This window comes from Sinohyriopsis cumingii, chromosome 14, assembly GCF_028554795.1.
Source record: "Sinohyriopsis cumingii isolate HCF-2022 chromosome 14, ASM2855479v2, whole genome shotgun sequence".
NCBI lineage: Eukaryota > Metazoa > Mollusca > Bivalvia > Unionida > Unionidae > Sinohyriopsis > Sinohyriopsis cumingii.
In genome coordinates this window covers 115,860,419-115,879,091 of record NC_142974.1, presented here as the reverse complement: position 1 = coordinate 115,879,091, position 18,673 = coordinate 115,860,419, and the positions used below count along the sequence as shown (strand labels likewise).

The following is an 18,673-nucleotide window of genomic DNA, read 5'->3' as shown; positions in this document are numbered from 1 at the left end:
AATGACACAATCTCCCATGATACGACTAATTAAATCACATTTGGATCCCATGATACGACGGACACGTTCTTTCGAAGTATTGTTTAGAACAAGGCACCGAATTTCCAACAATGACCATGAATGGAAGATAAAATGATTTACAGGAAAGTGGGAAACCTAAACCTTTACAGATTTCATGAAATATATGGTAGTGCCATTGAAGAGAATGCATACAATGGACAGAGGATATATTCCTCACTTTTCTTCACAGCTAATCAACGCGTTGTGCTCCCGTCTTTTCCATGAAGTTAGCAACTACGATCACGGTATGCACAACGAAATGTATTATCCAACTGGACCAACTCCACTATTCGGGCTATTTTGCCGAATTTGCGAGTCTGATAAACGTCCCTCTGTTAGTCGTCGATACTCCACCAAAGCTTTCGCGCTGGCTCCACTACTTGTGTGAAATTGAAGCCAAGTGGATGCAACGTGTTAGAAATGGTGGGGAAATGAAAAATGTTAAGCTCTTTCGTGTATGAATGAGAACTATGAATTTCGGGCATATTTATTTTATGGATGCATTCCACCATTTAAGAGCTATATGAACAAACATATCAACGACGCCATAGTTTCAAACTCAGGAATACTCTGTGATAAAAGAGTACCTTGCATTGGACATCAAACCTTTAAATCCACGTGGTGGTGGTATACGTGTTTCTTTTATCCATTGATTTGCGAATATGCTCCAATGCCCACTGATCACTAGAAAGTTTGTCGTGAACATAGTGGACATCATATCGGCACTATATTATTTGAAGATCAGCAAGACTTCACAAAATGTCGTTTAGTTACTACTCTATGTTAATATGGTCATTCATTCAGGTGGGGTAGCAATAACAAGAGTATTAAGCTGGTTTCTATGGTGGCTATATTAGATATTCACGAGGCATAAGTTTCGTTTGGAACCAATCAGACCTCCTACAATGTCTTCTATTGTCATCCATCCATTGTAAAATTGTGATGACTGTGTTTTCGTTGACTTAAACTTTGTAACGGCTTCGACCTACAATATTGCAATGATACCCAGAATTCGATGAAACGAAGTTTAGGTAAATTTTAAGTACTTATAGAAATACAAAACATAAAAGCACAAAAACAAATTGAAAGAAATATCGTTTCAATACCAAACTACTTCAAGAAGTGGTGCGATAATGACTGAATTTATTCGATATGCCTTACCAGGAGACTCCACGTGGCAAGAGCGTATATATTTTATCAAAATAGACATTCCTGTAAATACATCGGTTAGAATAGAACATCCAGAATCTGACAATGGACCGGCGTGAGCGCATTTACGGAGAGGTTGTCAAGATTCGTGTAAGACGTTAAGAACATTTTGCATCCGAAATGGAATGTATGTTTTAATCACTCCTGTCTAAATGCTATAAGAAGGCTGATTTCTTTAAAAATGTTCAAATGATCAGGCATAGATGCGTTACAACGACACTAGTAGATATTCCATCCATAACTTTTTGTCATCAGTGTTACACCGGAATCCGTGGAAGGATGTCAGTGAGAGAACGAACGACTTAGTCGATTGCGAAATACTTTTATGAAACTGATTCCACAAGACAAAAGCTGCATGCAGGAAAAAAATCAAGAATGGAAATCAGACTTAGTTGATATCTCGTGTGTACAATCTCGTGATGTGATATCTAGTGTGGCGTTATACATTATTTGTTTGTGTCATTGGCATGTTTTCAGTCAGCTTTAGTAATTCCTGTAGTGTAGCTTCTAAAACATCTTCACAGTGAGATCTTCAAAACTAGTCTTAAAATTAAGTGCATGATATTCTTTGCGATGGCAAAGGCACATAAAGTCTAGAAAAATAAGAAACATTAATTTCTTCACCACTGCAAATCTTGAAAGAAACCATTTTGTCGTAGAAAGTTATCAAAGAACCTTGAAAGAACGTATGCGTACATATTATAGACATCAATATTTTCTCAAATATTTCAACCTGTTACCATGTCATGTCAGAGCTTAAAATTAATTATATCATCATAGCATCGAATTGGATCCTGAAAAAGTAATACCTGAAATCAAAATGATGGTGTTTGATCAATTGTTTCGAACTTCCAAAAGCAAGATTTGAACCAGAAAATCTAAGTTCTCAAAACAAGACTAGAACAATCCAGAGGAAACTCCCAGAGTGGCTCCTGTCAAAAGTTTGAAGCATTCGTATTTCTTTGTGTATATGTACTTGAACAACAAACTAGTCTTCGGCGACATGTTCATTGACTCTTGACGTACGGAGAAGAAGACAAGAACAAACATCTGGGTCCTTCCATGGCATAGAAATCTGACACTTCTGACAGGTTTAGCTACAGAGCGTGAACTGGAGATGACGGTCATAGAATAATTGGATTCAACGACCGCCCTGAGAAAATCAACAAGGGCTTACTTTAGAAATGCTCGGAAATTTGGCTAGAAGAAATAATGTGGATGTACGTTTGAGACTTAATAAATAGCATCGTCTTTAATGTGATACTTAATTTTATCGAGTAAAAAAGATCACCGAAGGAGCAAGACATCACGTGAGACATATGGAAGTCTTACCTAAAGTCTGGATGACATCAGCCAAACACTGAGCTCAACGAGCCAAGTACCCTTACACCGAGTAGAAGTTAAAACGTTGACCGTTACTTCTGGATTCCAATTTAATGTTGAAGATCATGTCTTTGAGAAGCAGCTATCGCAACTTGTACTAATCTGCATCGTCAGCAATGTTGTCCTCCATCTTAATCCTTTGGAATTTCAACACTTCAACGTATCCAAGATGGAAGGCCAAACGTTGCGTACCGTAGTTTTTTAACCTAATATTGCCCAGAAAAATGACCCGATATATTACTTGACACTGTTTGAAGCCACATGAACTTAGATACCATTGGCAGCCATGGTATTTCGGACAAAGGTTATAGAAAATGATACGCCTTGTGGGCTTTGATTTCACTCCAGACCAAGACGATGGATTTCCACCCTTTAAAATCAGGCGAGCTTCGTCTGGAACGTCAAATTGTGGAAGTATTTGCGAATACCATGCAGAATCTGACAATACTGAGGCAATTAACAATTTTAAAGACTATTAGAAAAACATAACAGAACATCGGGAGAGATGAATGGATTCTCGTCTCAGAAGAGAAGATATGTTTTAAAGTGCTTTAAAGACTTGTGTGACCATTCCACTGTATCTTGAGACGCATCGATGTTCTTGTATTCGACTTACTTTACACATATAGCAAAGGAAAAAAGTTAAGTATGTTCTGATTATATCATTGCCTTCTGACTCACAGTCGGTATAGTTTCTTTTAATCTAGTGATGTGTACTAAAGATGAAAGTCCTCATCAAAATCAAAAAGACTTACTAGCCTACATGATTAACAAAGAGGTCATTCATCGACTAGGAACCCGCCGAGTAGCCGTCTACTTTCCAAACGACCACAGTGTAGAATATTTTGATTCGTATAGATTACCTCCTCTGGCGAGCGATATCATTATCTTTATGAAAAGAAATACTGTATCGACTCAGTTCAACAATTTGACATTACAATGATCAATTTCCATCATGTATGGAAAATATTGTTTGCAGTTTCTTCATTTTCACAGCCTTGAATTTCCCAGACATTATATATTGACTTATTTTGACCCTGTGTACTCTACGAAAGATTAGAAAACATAAAGGGGGGCTTGTGAACATTAGGCTATCTAGTTTCATTCTATATTATTTAGCCCAGAAAGGTAAAATGCATCAATGGCAACACTTTACTGTATTAGATCATTGCAAGTCTAGTCTGATTCCACAACGTTGTCGACCTTTTAAATACGCTGATGTTGAATGTTTTGTATTTCTAAATGAACCGTAAGGGGCAAGACATAATCCTTAATCTTCGTGGCTGATGATTCGTTTAAAAGGGCTTTTTGAATTAAATTGCAGATGTAGACACAAAAAAAAGGTTTTGTGTTTCATTGTATGCCAAGATAGTAAATCTTGAACATGGTACATCATATTCTCTCTGTCGATTAATGCTTTCTTTCACGTCAGCCTTACAAATGGAATAAATGTTTTTCTTGAAGCACATGCATCTACCGTATAAAACAAGGCTTCTGCCAGCCCTTCTATCCATCGGTGACCAGAAAACTCATAAGAAAATAACCGAAACTAATGATAAGTTACTGTATCTAATTAAACTTGATTTTTTATATATAAAAATTGGGGGTTGGGTCAGGAGCAATAAATCTTACTATCTGGATCTCAGCGCATGAACAATTGAAAAATGCCTACTCAAAGCATTTTCCGATGACCACGCTCTCTCATCGTCTTTAATTTCTTTGCAAAATTTCGCCATTGTGTAATCACTTATTAGTACAATTCAGACTAAGGTCACATAAATACCAACAATTAATATCATTTTCTTAACTTTCCTTTCTTTCAAAATGGCACATCGCAAGGTATTTACATGTTAAACACAATGTACATGGACCAGGCAGCCAGTGTTGCATCATGTTTGTAATCGTCAGTGCTAGACATCACTATAAACTACCAATCTGCAGACATCGTAGTGATATGACTAAAACATTTTTAAAACTATGTTAAAAATCCAAACACACACGACACATACACTATGGTACAAGCTGTTTTTCTCAATGTATATACGAAGTATTTGTAAAATATATGTACCTAATAGCTTTGAGGGCTATTGAGATTAATGTTTATGTACGACGTAGCTAGGACGTTATTTAGGAAACGTAACCAAATCACAGTCTTACAAAAATATTGTAAAAACGAGGGAGACCGATCATGTAATTAAATGAATGTTTTTTTCTTAATGCTGGTGTGGGCTTCAATTATTTTCCTTTATCTTTTTGTATGTTTGTTTGATTAAATCATGACCTAATCATGCTAAAAAACACACCACCAAACCGTACAAATTATTAAATATCCATTACAATATATGGAGGTAGATAATACGCAGTGACAGTTCATTCTGTTATGTCACTGTTGTGTTTTTATCCTCACTCCCAGTATACTTCAAAATTATTTAAATACAATTAATCATACCCACATCCTTGAGTATATGCGATCTCGTTTCCAACTGTACGGGCAACACTTGAAACTTGTGCATGTTTGTATTGATACAACCTTGGTGTCTTAGTGCAGATAACATATAATCGGACAAATATATAACGTGTCAAATATTCACTGACACAATAAATTAACTATAATCTGTTAGTCAGCTGACAGATGGGTAACAGTGTTATTAGTACTACTAACAGCACAAACGATAAAGGTACTGATGCTATCGTTACACTTAGTCCAAGCTTTACCACTACCAAAACAATAACTACTACTTCTAACACAAATCTAAAACTGCTAAAATAACAACTACTGCAACAACTACTACTGCCACTGCCATCACCACCACAACCAAAACTATAAAAAAAATCACAACTGCATCACTATAATTAGGGTGTACCTTCGATAAGAACTTAGCTGCCATTAAATGAACGAAATCGCTGTAAAGTGAATGAGACTGATACTTTCATTACTTCAGTCCAACAAATTGATTTGCAGTTTCGTAAATTATAAAATATCATCCATTGTTAGTGGATAATTCAATTCTCAACGGCATCAATCGGAAATATAAACTGATCACTGTTTAATAAAGCCGTGACAGGTTTCCGCTCTCAGTATAACGTAGATTCTATTTTCATTTTAATCAATAGCTTCAATTTGGTAGGTGCAGTAAGTTTGGCGAATGTTGTGCGTGTTGTAATTCTGTATAAACGTTAGCATTAGGGTTCTCTCACTGGTCAAGGGATTATTATTTCGACATCATTCCTAAGTCTAATACTTTTAATCAAAACCAGTTTACCGTATATATCTTTCTAGGAAATAAAAAATCGCGCCTTTCGAAAATTGTCAATTTAACCAACAACGAATATTACAAAATAAGACAAAAGACTGCACAAAATGCACAATTACTGTTATGAATTGTTTTTAAGTCATCAAATTTTCGCCTATATATTTAGCGGCTGCCGTGCAAGATCGTAACTTGTTTTTGCTTATACATTCAGCCTTTTATCATCGTATCATACCAACACTACTCTACAACTCCGCATCACGTTACTTGTGATAAATTATTAAACAACACTCACGGCTATCTGATACACGTACTGATTAAAAATGTTAACACAAGTGAAGCCTCCGCGTCATTTAGTCCAAAAGCCTCAAGTAAAACCCTTAGGAAAACCCGTCTTGATGACAAGAGTCCACAAAAGGATATAAACAAGAACATGGAATAAAACTGACATCAGAAAATTGATACAAGATATCTAGAACATTTCTCCCTGTTTATTGGCAATTTGCTAAGGTTAATTAATGTGACTACTGTGAATGAAAAGAAGGTGGTAGATACTGGTGCTGGTAATTTATTTTAGTTCTGTTTATTTTCAAAATACCGTCTAAGAAAACTGTAATGGATTTAGCTTTATATATATATATATATATATATATATATATATATATATATATATATATATATATGCTTATATTCGGTACATAGTAGATATATTAAACCTGACAAGTAGATTATAGTTCGGTATGTAGTACATGTATCTATCATTTTGTTTTCAATTGGATCCACCTAATCATAAACATATTTTAAAAAATCATAATTTTCCACAAGTAGAGCCGGATACATAGATAAGTAATACATCTATTGGGTTTTCCATATACATATATATCCATATACATATATATCCATATAGATCCATTATGTATCATTGTGTCACTCGGACTGGACGTATGTGAGAAACGTTTTCATTGCTCGGCGTCCAAGTTGGATATATGTGTCAACAGTCGAACCATAAATAAGTACCGGAAAACTTGGCAACAGAAAACAGTATAGCAAAGGCTGTAACTATGAAATTCGTCAGGTACTCGGGCAGTTGTTTGTATAAATAATAACACACTCAAATTAAAAATTTTGATGAGACCAGTACCATATTTTATAGCACAAATGTTTTCCATTTCCCTGTCGATAACCACAACAGGTGACAATGTGATAGGAAATTACAGTTTCTAGGGAGGCTCTTCTTTATTGAACAAAAGTGCTAACCTCTCAGGAAGACATAAGCCATGTCTTTGATGTGCTATATATATCGGTGTGGTGATATGAACTAATCTTGGTCACTTATGGTGGAAGATTGCACGTGTCCTTATGAAATGTTGCTATCAACACCTGACTACCCGAGAGCTTCCAAAATAACCCAGCTCTAACACTTTGTTTCAGATACCAGGCTAGACCTGAAAAGATATAACATGTTTCACTTAAATTTAGAAAACAGTAAGGTGGATGTGAATGAAATTAAAATACGTATGGAAATTTGAAAATGGCATCAAGGGTGCAAGCATTGGAAAAAATTTAAACTTGACATATGAAGCACTTTGCATAAACGAAAGTTATGTATTCATCCAGAAGATATATACAAGGTATCTACATGTATATTTAGCCATTTGCATGTTAAATTACTAATTAGGCACGCTGTGTATCATAAAGTTTAACGCAGTATTGGGACGGTGAGGTTTGAATATTGGTGCAAACATTAGTACATACCAGTATACAGGAAAGTCAAGTGAGAATGTACTAAATTCAAATATAGTACTATTAGCAATCGTATTCATGATGGAAATAACAATTTTGAATATTACAAGTGAATACAGCAAATGTGGCCATACAACTCAACTATAGGTACCAATACATCTTATATCATCAACTAAATGTGAATTTCGGATCCTCCAGACGGGTAAACAAGGATGGACATTTACATATGTGGGACATGTACAATGTACCGGTTAAGATCAAATGGGCAAACATAATTCAATGGATCTGTTTGAATATTTTTTATGTATTTCGAGAGTGCTGATTAACAATTATTAAGTTGAATGATTCGTTGGAATGTGATATCAGCCGATGCTACGATACTGCACTCTGTTTAGTATTAAATTTAATTATGTTACCATAAACAAGCCTATTCGTGATGAAAATGACAGTTTGAGATATTTTAAGTACACACAGCCAGATATGTGCCTTACAGATCCACTATTGATACAATCACAGCCTATATGATGCATTGAATGTGATCTTTTGATTCCAAATATTCTAAAATATATGAATATTTCCTCATCCGGGATATGTAACCGTCTTAAGATCAGTCGTACAAAGTTAATTTCAAATACTACGTTTGAATCTGGTGTAATGTTTAGAGAGTCAGCTAACAATTATTACTAATAATCAATAATACATAAAATAAAATAGTTCATTATAATTCGCGTAATATCAGCCGAGGCCACAATACCTCACATCGGAAAAAAAAGCAAGCAATCTCTTAACCAAAATGGCTAACAAAATGGCATGCATTTTGCGTTCAACTTACATCATTTTGCTGCTTTGTTATATCCAAGGGTACATATGCATGGGGAAAGTATATTTTATCCTTTTGACCTATTATCTGACATTTTAATATGATTTAGTAGACTTGAGTAGGTTCTACTATCAAGTTTTCCTCTCTGTCCTCTCGCTAAATAACTTATAACTAGGTTTATCAACAATTACTGAAAGCTATACAAGCTAATATATGTGTTACTCAGGAAGTGAGCCCATCATAGATTAACAGCTTGGGCCCCTGATAAGTAGTCTGAGTGATCTATTTTAAACAAAAATCTCATTTTGATATTCAAATAGGCCTTTTCTGACAAAATCTGACAAATGTCAATCATTACAGATTGTATGTGGTGTAGGTAAACATACATGCTGATAATATTTAATATCGTTCCAATAAATATTTTATATGTGCATTTTTAGAGGAATAAGTTACATTTAATTTCGTTTTAAAAGCATTTAATTTTTTTAATTAAAAATTATTTTGTGTTGTTAATTTCATTCTTCTATTTTAAAAGTCAATATACACAACATATTAAAATGGAATGTGTCTATCATTAATAATAAACATATTATAGCAATTTAAACTTGAGTCAATACTGTACTGACAAGACCCAGAACACAATAAATTTTACTATATATTCTCTACATTTGTTTCTCAGTAGTGAACATTCCATTCTGTGACAATCAATACAAATCATATGTTAATCTAAAATACCTTCAAAGATAACTTCACGGTGAAGTTCTTGTCTTAGGCTCACTGGCATTTCTTTGAGAGGCTGGACTGTAAACAACGTGCAATGGAAAACATATTTCACTTCCGGATCATCACGAAGGCCTTATTACTCACTGTACACTGTCGCTAAAACACATATAAAACCGCATCATAAGTTCATATTCTAAACCATGAACAATTACCTTTAAATCCAGACCAAAAATGCCTAAATATAATTCTTGTATTGCCACCAAAAGGAGACAGGAAAAAGTGCTCTAAAATAGACTGGGACTACATTCGTGGGTACTGAACCAGAGCTAATAATTGTGATCTGATTCCTTGTCCACTTTTGTATCACTCCTCATGGAGCGTAATAATGGAGCCCCGGTCGTCGGATTTTTGTACCATTTTTAGTTCATTTGCCCAATTTGGTAAAGGGATACCTTTTATATCTGCATTATCTCTAATTTAGAAGCACAACATTTCTATTATTATTATGTATCAAAGCATAGACTAAGAGCAGCACTGTCTTTCTAATCTCTCAATTTCAAATTTTTGAGTAATCGCTCCATTTACCTGTACTATCGAAACGATTTTGTGGTACAGAAATTTGTGTCCATTTCAAGAAGCTAGCACCGAAGCCAAATTTTTCTAAAACTTGATCGATATAGTTATGCTCAAGTCAATCGAACGCTTCTTCTTGGTCAAATAATACCAGTGCTCCTTTGTAACCTTGTATGTTCAGATAGTCGATTGGTGTCCTAATGGTTAAAATTTTGTTGTGTATATTCTGCGTTTTTCCCCCACTCCCGCCCAGATTTTTTAAATTTAATTGTCGACATTCCCTCCTTGATTCTTTGAATTCTACTCAGGATAAATTAATCTGTGTTCCAATTGTTCAGCTTGTTTTTATCACCCTTCCCCTTGTATAATATTGTTATAAGTCCTTCCTTCATGGACATTGGCTTTCCTCACCAGTAAATATATGTTAGTATGCAACGCTTATAAAATATGTGCACGTTCTTTCTAAACGTTGTATAAAAATCTACCGTAATCCAATCTGTCCCAGAGATTTTCCCTTTGGCATTGCCATTATTATCTGTTCAATTTTTTCCACCCTAATATAAGCTTCACTTTCGTCATTTTATTTTCAGTGATTTTTTTCCACTTGGGTATTCATGTAGTAATCCATTATGCCATTATCTTCCATATTTGGCTTTGTATATAGACGTTGATAATATAATCTAATATTTTCTACCCTTGTCCTTTCCCCTTGAAAACCTTTTGTCACTCCTTAATCTCTTCAATTTTCTTTTGTTCCCCCCTTCTGAGTTCCTCCCGTTTGTACAGTCCTTCCGCTTTTTGTATAAGTCCCTAAACTTTCCTTGAATTTCATCGTTCTCTATTAACTCAAATTCCTGTTTTGCTTTAGACTGAGTGTCTGCATCCATGTTTGCATCTTTAGTCACATCCTGACAAACTTCTTTTCTTTTCTTATTCTACATCAGTGATTCTCAAACTGTGTGCCGCGGCACAATAGTGTGCAGCGAGAGATTTGCAGGTGTGCCGTGTGAGTTTTTAAAAAATATTTAAAATTGCTAGCGTTTTAAAACCTTTAACATATCGAAAAATTAAATGGTAAATCAATGTCGCAAACGTTAAAACATAATATATATAACTTCTGAAACAAGTTATTCAAGTTGTAAACTTCATCAAATCTCGACCGCTTCAATCTCGACTTTTCTATCAACTCTGTGAAGCGATGGATTCAGATTACAAATGCCTGCTGTACCATACCGACATTCGTTGGCTTTCAATGGGGAAAAGTGTTAAAGCGTCTCGTCCATCGCAAGATTGAAGCGATTTCGTTCTTGGAGGTTGAGAAAACAGACTTTGGATTCTCTCTTCATGACGAAATCTGGTGGCTGAAGGTTCATTTTCTATCCGATTTATTCGACAAATTAAATTCTCTGAATTTAAATCTTCAAGGACCATCAGAAGACATCATCACTGCAACACGAAAACTGAAGTCGTTTGATGAAAAGTTGTCGCTGTGGCAAAATAAGGTCTCGAAGGGAGTCCTCGACTGCCTTCCTACTGTCAACGAATCTCAAACAAGAAAATCATCCCCGAAATTCTGGACACACCGAGAGACCTACAATCGGCACTGAAGCATTACTTCCCATCACATGTAAGCGAGGAATATGGATGGGTGATCAATCCATTCGGAAACAACGAAACTACAAATCTTACAACCGAAGAAGAAGAAAAGCTCATTGATTTAAAATAACGATATATTTTTTCAGTCAATATTTCTCGAAAAGATCCGGGATGAGTTTTGGATCTCAATCAAGAAGTCATATCCTGCAATCAGTTCAAAAGCAATCAAAATAATCTTGCCATTTGTGTCTTCGTGGCTTTGTGAGTTTGGATTTTCATCATTGACTGAAATCAAATTGAAAAAGAGAGAGAGAGACTTCTTAAAAACTACGATGAAATGCGCGCTTGTTTGTCGACTTTGGAGCCTCGCTTCAATCTGATTTGCTCTCGAAAGCAGGCACATCCTTCACATTAAATTTAAAATTAAATATATATGTAAAAATAAGTTCTTCACCACAAAAATTGTTAAATCTTTTCATGTGTGCCGTGAAATGTTTTAGATCTTTTTGGTGCGCCGCAAGACAAAAATGTTTGAGAAACACTGTCCTACATTGTCTCTTTGTTGTTATTCTACATTTTCTTTTTGCTGTTACACAATCTTTTCATTGTATCCCATTCATTTTTAATAGCCAGGTCTTCTTCATTTTCTCTTATTAGGTCCTATATTCTTTATCATTTGAAACCTTTTTGTTCAATTTCCAACAATACTTCCCCCAGTTTTCTCTTTCCTTGATTACCACCTCTAGATCAATCATAAAATGAGTCTGAAATTTTGACAGTGCACATCCTACACTCGTCCACAGATTCCACAGCCCAATTCAGAGACATGAAATGTATCCAGTCTGCTTGCTTTATTTACATTATATTCATATGTATACTCAGTTCTTAAAAGGTTCCACTTTCTATACCCATCACACAATGTGTTATCTCCTAAAAGATTTTATAAAGAAACGTCATTCAGAGTTAACCCATCTATCATATATATTTTCCCCTCTAAACATTTTAAAATCCCCCCCAAAATAATATTTTTCCATTGCAAATGTTTGGATATGTTCTGTACGTTTCTTTATAAACTGTACTTATCTAGCGTTGTATTAAACAGGTAAAAAACATCTAGAATATGTCAGTCTTTCATTTTTATGCGTGAGAGCTTTCCCCTGACAGTTTCCCCTACTTCTATTTGTTCCCATTGTTTGCACCCTTCTTTAATTTTCATTATTATTGCTACTCCTGCGCTTATATCATTTACATTCATTTCTGCGTTCATCTTTTCCTCTAGTAGGTTTCTCATTTCCCCTATCCCATTGTGTGCCTCTTGTAACAAAAAAAAAAAAATAATATATTCCTTCGTTTCCTCAATGATTTTTTTTTTGTATCTTAGACTCGTTTAACCCATTTATATTAATACACGCCATCCCCGGTTTCCCTTCATCCATTTTGCCTGATTTCTTTTAATTTTTATTATTTGTTTTACATGATAAGAGTCCTAAGTACGTTATTTCTTGTCATGTATATCCTTCGTCTGTCATATTTCTATTGTGCTCTTTCCGACCATGCTTTTTTGTTCCCAATACTCCCGTATGAACTTACTGCTTCGTTTTCATGCCTTTGCTCGTTCCTTTCCTCCTCCTTACTGTCATCCTCTCCAATTTATGTTGGTTCATCCGTTTCTCATTCTCCATTGTTTCTTTAGAGTTAACGAAATGTGTGAAACCAGTATAAAACACATGACAGACATACCCATGTTAGTTATGTCCATTGCAGATTACACTGGACAACAAATTTTTACAAAAGTCATGTTACTGAAATAAAATTAGTCAATTCTTATCAATTTTTATGTGCTGAACACGAATATGACAGTCAAATTGCAAAATTGGCTCTAGTTTTTTTGTAATCTGCAAGAAATTAATGTTTACATAACGAAATGCATTCCAATAGTAAAAGGTCAACTGTAATAGCCTACCTATAAAAAATCAAGTCATTGACTACATCTTAGATTTCTTCGCCTGTCTCTTGTACAGCTGTTCCGGAGCATCTCTGAGGAGTGTCCAGCAGTAGTCAGCCAGCATTGTAGTGGACCATTTTCCCTGGTATCTTTGTTCCATTGTTGCGATATCTTGATGAAAACGTTCGCCGTGTTCATCACTAACAATACCACAGTTGCTAGGAAAGAAATCCAAATGGGAATGAAGGAAGTGAATCTTTAGAGACATATTGCAGCCAAGTTTCTTATACTTCATCAACATGTCTTCTACTAGTTCCTTATAGTTTTCTGCCCTAACATTTCCGAGGAAGTTTGTAGAAACTAGGCGAAAAGCATTCCATGCTTGTTTCGCGTCACCTTCCAGCAAGTTGTTGAACCGGTCATCTTTGAAAAGCTCTCGAATCTGAGGACCCACAACAACTCCCTCTTTAATCTTTGCTTCGCTGAGTCGAGGGAATTTTTCATGCAGGTATCGGAATGCTGGCAAAGTCCGGTCAATGGCTTTCACGAAGTTCTTCATCAAACCTAGTTTGATGTGAAGGGGTGGTAGCAAGATTTTCTGAGCCTCAACCAGAGCTGGGTGTTGGATATTCTTCTCTCCAATGGCTACATTCTGCCTGTGAGTCCATTCCTTCCTCATGTAGTGCATTTCCCTTGCTCGGCTATCCCACTCGCATAAGAAACACATGTATTTTGTATATCCTTGCTGCAGTCCCATTAAAAGGGCAACTACCTTCAAATCACCACAGAGGTGCCAGCTGTACTTGTTATACTCAATGGAATTCAGTAGCTGCCTTAAGTTATCGTATGTCTCTTTCATGTGGACAGCATACGCTACTGGAATAGATGGAAGAATGTTTCCATTGTGCAAAAGCACAGCCTTGAGACTCAGTTTCGAAGAGTCCACAAATAGTCTCCATTCTTGTGGGTCATGAGTGATTTTTAAAGCATTCATGAGGCCCTCAATATCGGAACAGAATATCAGATTACTTTCCTTTCTGAAGAAAGGCTCCAATTGCTGGTGGCGCTTTCGATATGCAGTAATTGTGACATCTTCTTCTAGAAGATTCCATTGTTGGAGTCTTGATCCTAGCAATTCTGCCTTGTTCTTTGATAAGTCCAAATCACGAATCAGGTCATTTAGTTCTTCCTGTGTTATTCTGTGTGGGGTTGATGATGCACCACAGTGAAAATCTGGATCACTGCATGCTGATGGACCAGGAGAAGAACAGGTCGACTCACCTTTGTCTTCGTCAGATGAATCAAGAGAATATTCTGCTGGAGGTTCTGGAATAGGAAGTCCCTCACCATGTGGAACTGGTCTCAATGCAGACGGAATGTTTGGGTAGACTATTCTCGACTTCTTTCGCTTCGTTATTCCGCCGGAAAGAGGAGGAACCAAGCAGAAGTAACAGTCATTTAGGTGGTTGCTTGGCTCTCTCCACACCATTGGGACTGCAAACGGCATTGATGACCTTTTGCAATTCAACCACTGTGAAAACTGTGTTGTACATGTAGCACAGCATATATGCGGAGCCCAAGGCTTGTCTTGGTCACCAACCTTGCATCCGAAGTAAAGATGATATGCCTTCTTCACTTGAGAATTGATACTTTTCTTCTGGTTGGCAAATGTCACTTCCCCACAAATATAGCAAAAATTGTCCGTGGTATTAACACACTTTCGAGGCATTACTGTTCTTTATTGTACGTAAATGGATAAAATAATAAGTTTTATGTAACAGTAGCTTGAACTGTCTCGCACAACGTCTAAAATATTTTAAATGCTGAACCTATCTGATTGGGCTTTATATAGTACACTGCTTACGTCAGCTTCAGCAGCCGCCTGGCATTAGTATAATAGGCCTACACATGTATAGTACACTGCTGACGTCAACTTACTTCAGCAGCCGCATGGCATTAGTATTGCATTGCATCAGAAAATGATGCAATCAACTGTGGATGATGTGAGCATGATGGTATTATGCAATGTTACATCATTATTCCAGATGTTGCTGCAGTCCTACTGGAGAAATTTACACAGTGAAACATAGAAAATGAGGTATATGAATATCTTCAAAACGAGAGCCAATACAAATTTTTCACGGTTATATTCGTGTTCGGCACACCAAAATACTACAGATTAGGGCCTTTTCAAGTCAGTAATGATTTCACTGTTGACCAGTGTTATATACTAATTTGATACTTATACACTGAGGTAATATATGGTGGTTCATAGCGTTTCAGTTGTTAGAATAAATTTAAACAATTTTAATGTTTTCTTGTCACCTACGGGCTTGGTGACATAGAATAGGTCAGATGCGGCTGTCTGCATGTCGCAAGAGGCGACACATTGCTCCGCAGGGACTTAGTGGTTAGCGTATCAGACTCGCATCTGAAAGGGTGCGAGTTGGAATCCTATTATCGGATCATCCGGGTCAACTACCATATTATGTCTATGGGCAAGGCACTTTCTTTTGAATTTCGTCGGCACTAAACAAACTGCCCGTGTTGCTATGCCGTAAAACCTCACACCAATCCAACTTCTGTGTAGCGAATGCAGGTAAACATTATTTTTTCTAGTGATTCATCACCATGAACCTAGTTTGATATAGATTTTCTTGACGTATAATGTACAGTTGTTTAATCCAAATTTTTCCTTGTAGACAGATGTCGTATTGTAGGCTGAATTAAGATAGTTAATATGTGTAGATACTCTGCTAGAGTCCAACTTAGGACAGTGAGTCTGTACAGACACTATGCAAAAGTTTGACTTAAGATAGTTAACCTGTACATACACTATGCCTGAGTCTAACTTAGGACAGTTGAGTCCGAGTCTGTACAGACACTATGCACGAGTTTGAATTAAGATAGTTAACCTGTACAGACACTATGCCTGAGTCTAACTTATTACAGTGAGTCTGTACAGACACTATGCAAGAGTTTGACTTAAGATAGTTAACCTGTACATACACTGTGCCTGAGTCTAACTTAGGACAGTATGTACAGATACTATGCAAGAGTTTGACTTAAGATAGTTAACCTGTACATACACTATGCCTGTCTAACTTAGGACAGTGAGTCTGTACAGACACTGTGCAAGAGTTTGACTTACGAGAGTTAACCTGTACAGACACTATGCTTGAGTCTAACTTAGGACAGCGATAGTCACCCGTCTGATGATATGTTGCTATGGCCGCTAAGGACTGCCTAGACCCACCTTGCAAAGATGAATAGGGTCTAAAAAAAACGTTGGTGATCCGTGACTTGGCAAAATGTCGTGCATGGCAGTTTCAAATCAACACTTTACAACTACTGCATTTTATTCTTTTCTGTCTCGCAATTAGGAGTCTACGCACAAATCCGTAATCTGTCTGCTTCACAGATATCGATTTTAACATATTTATAAATCATTAAATACATCTTCGCTAGCCAAGGTTCCGATGTGTTAACCTATCTACACCTTGGCGGATCAATCCGATATTTCAGTAAGTCATGTCTGTGAATTTTATTAAATGCAGTGACAAGCAACTGCGTCCAGTGAAACAGCTCCCACAATTATCGTTATCACTGTCAACAAAATGGCGAGATGTCCGCTAACTCCACCATTTTCGGTCAATGTTCACTGCACCGCTGTTGCGCGCTATTCTATTGGCTAGTTAATGTTACATACAAAGGAATGCAACTCGTGAGGCTTTTGGATACCAGATGATCCGAATGGCATATGTCGGTTGAGTGCACTGTGTCTTTTGTTTCCGTTTAAGGTCTCCTTTTCTGAAATTCGTTTGTGTAAAATGTGTGTATTGATTTACCAATCATGTATGAATCACAAAATTAACGTTTTGCTGTGTGCAACTGTTTATGGCGTACGTAAAAAAGAGCCTAAGGTTTCATATTTGAGCTCACCGTGTATAACCCAAGCCACCACATCCAATCAAAATCAACTTGTTCAAATGTTAACACTGGCTCTGCCTAATCGAGAGAAGGAGAGAACACAAATGGAAATGACTCTTAAATAGGCAGTTTTCCACAGTCAGTAAGTGTTTGTACCAATGTATCATTTCTCTCAAATATAGCTGTAACGGCTTCTCTCTGGTACGTAGTCCTACTTGCAATGAAAAACTTACAAAGAATCCCTTTGAAGTCAATTGCCGCAACCATTTTCAACCGATGTACAAAGCACCACCTTTAGGCAGCGAGATGGATCGAGGCGCCCGGGGCCAATCAACGGAGCTCAGATTGAGATGCCCCATGCATTATTCTTTATTAGCGCCCCAATCTTGGCACAGACAACCGTTTCTGTCAGCCACTAATCTCTCTCCTCCCCCTCCTAAATGCAGTTTTATCAGGAATTGCACCGTTACACTAAAGTGAGGTGAAATGCTATGACAATTTCGGCTTAAAAAGGTGTTCCTGAAGTAGTCTTCCCTACCCACCCCGTCGCCTGGCGCCCGTGGGGAAATTGCCCACCCCCCATCTCATTATTTAAATATGTCTAGACGCGTGCCAGTACTGTAGCATTATGACTGCGTCAAAAACGTATATTGCACATTTCCAGTAAATCGCTGTATACTGTACCTCACATATTTGTAGACTGAGTCAAGTGGATTATGTATATTAGGTAAGTGTTCCCGTAGGTAAGAACCTTTTTTCATAGTGCTTTCTACATGTACATCACTGCCTGTATGAGAAAGAGTTGTGCTGTATAGCGATGTACAAAACACCGTTCAAAAGTTTACAAAACTAACCTTTCCCTTTCAGTCCCTCTCGCTTCGTTAATGGTGATTCAATTATATGAAGAAATGACGGGCGGTATCAGTCAATGTAAACCTGCGCTAACCCATTTACAGCATTGACTGAAGAACTATTTTCCATGATGAGGTCAGACTGACCACTAATCAGACGGAAACACTTGTGATCGACCCATTTATCCGCCTTTAATGCCGAATCCTGCAACACTATATTGATCTTGCGCCTGACGTCGTGTATTGCCTTTAATTCAGCATTTCATCACAGTGAATGCTTGTCAAATGAACATTGTACTTCGCCACAACCGAAGGATTAACAATATTTTGACCAAAACTGTCCTTTGTAACAAAAGTTTACTTTAATACAATTTGTTGATCTTTTTTCTCGCACAAGTAATTCCACTGTATGTAATTGTATCTGCTTCAAATTAATACATCTAAGACAGCAACACCACATGCAGCACCAGCACATGTACCTCGCGCGCGCTCGTGTGTGAGTGTGTGTGTGTGTGTGTGTATGTGTAAGTGTGGAGAGAGAGAGAGAGAGAGAGAGAGAGAGAGAGACTGGTATGCGAGGGTTTTTGTT

At 36.8% G+C, this 18,673-nt stretch overlaps 1 long non-coding RNA gene across 2 annotated transcripts; it reads right to left on the bottom strand.

Annotated features, from left to right (window-relative positions):
- Positions 1-6,379: 6,379 nt before the first annotated feature.
- On the bottom strand, positions 6,380-18,244 carry LOC149784649 (uncharacterized). 2 transcript variants are annotated; one of them, XR_016413920.1, is made up of 3 exons: positions 18,088-18,244; positions 9,202-9,345; positions 6,380-7,348 (listed from the first exon to the last, which is right to left on the bottom strand). It is a non-coding gene; the product is annotated as an uncharacterized LOC149784649 (long non-coding RNA). The 2 variants fall into 2 exon arrangements; XR_016413921.1 differs by lacking the exon at positions 18,088-18,244 and adding an exon at positions 17,467-17,513.
- Positions 18,245-18,673: the final 429 nt, after the last annotated feature.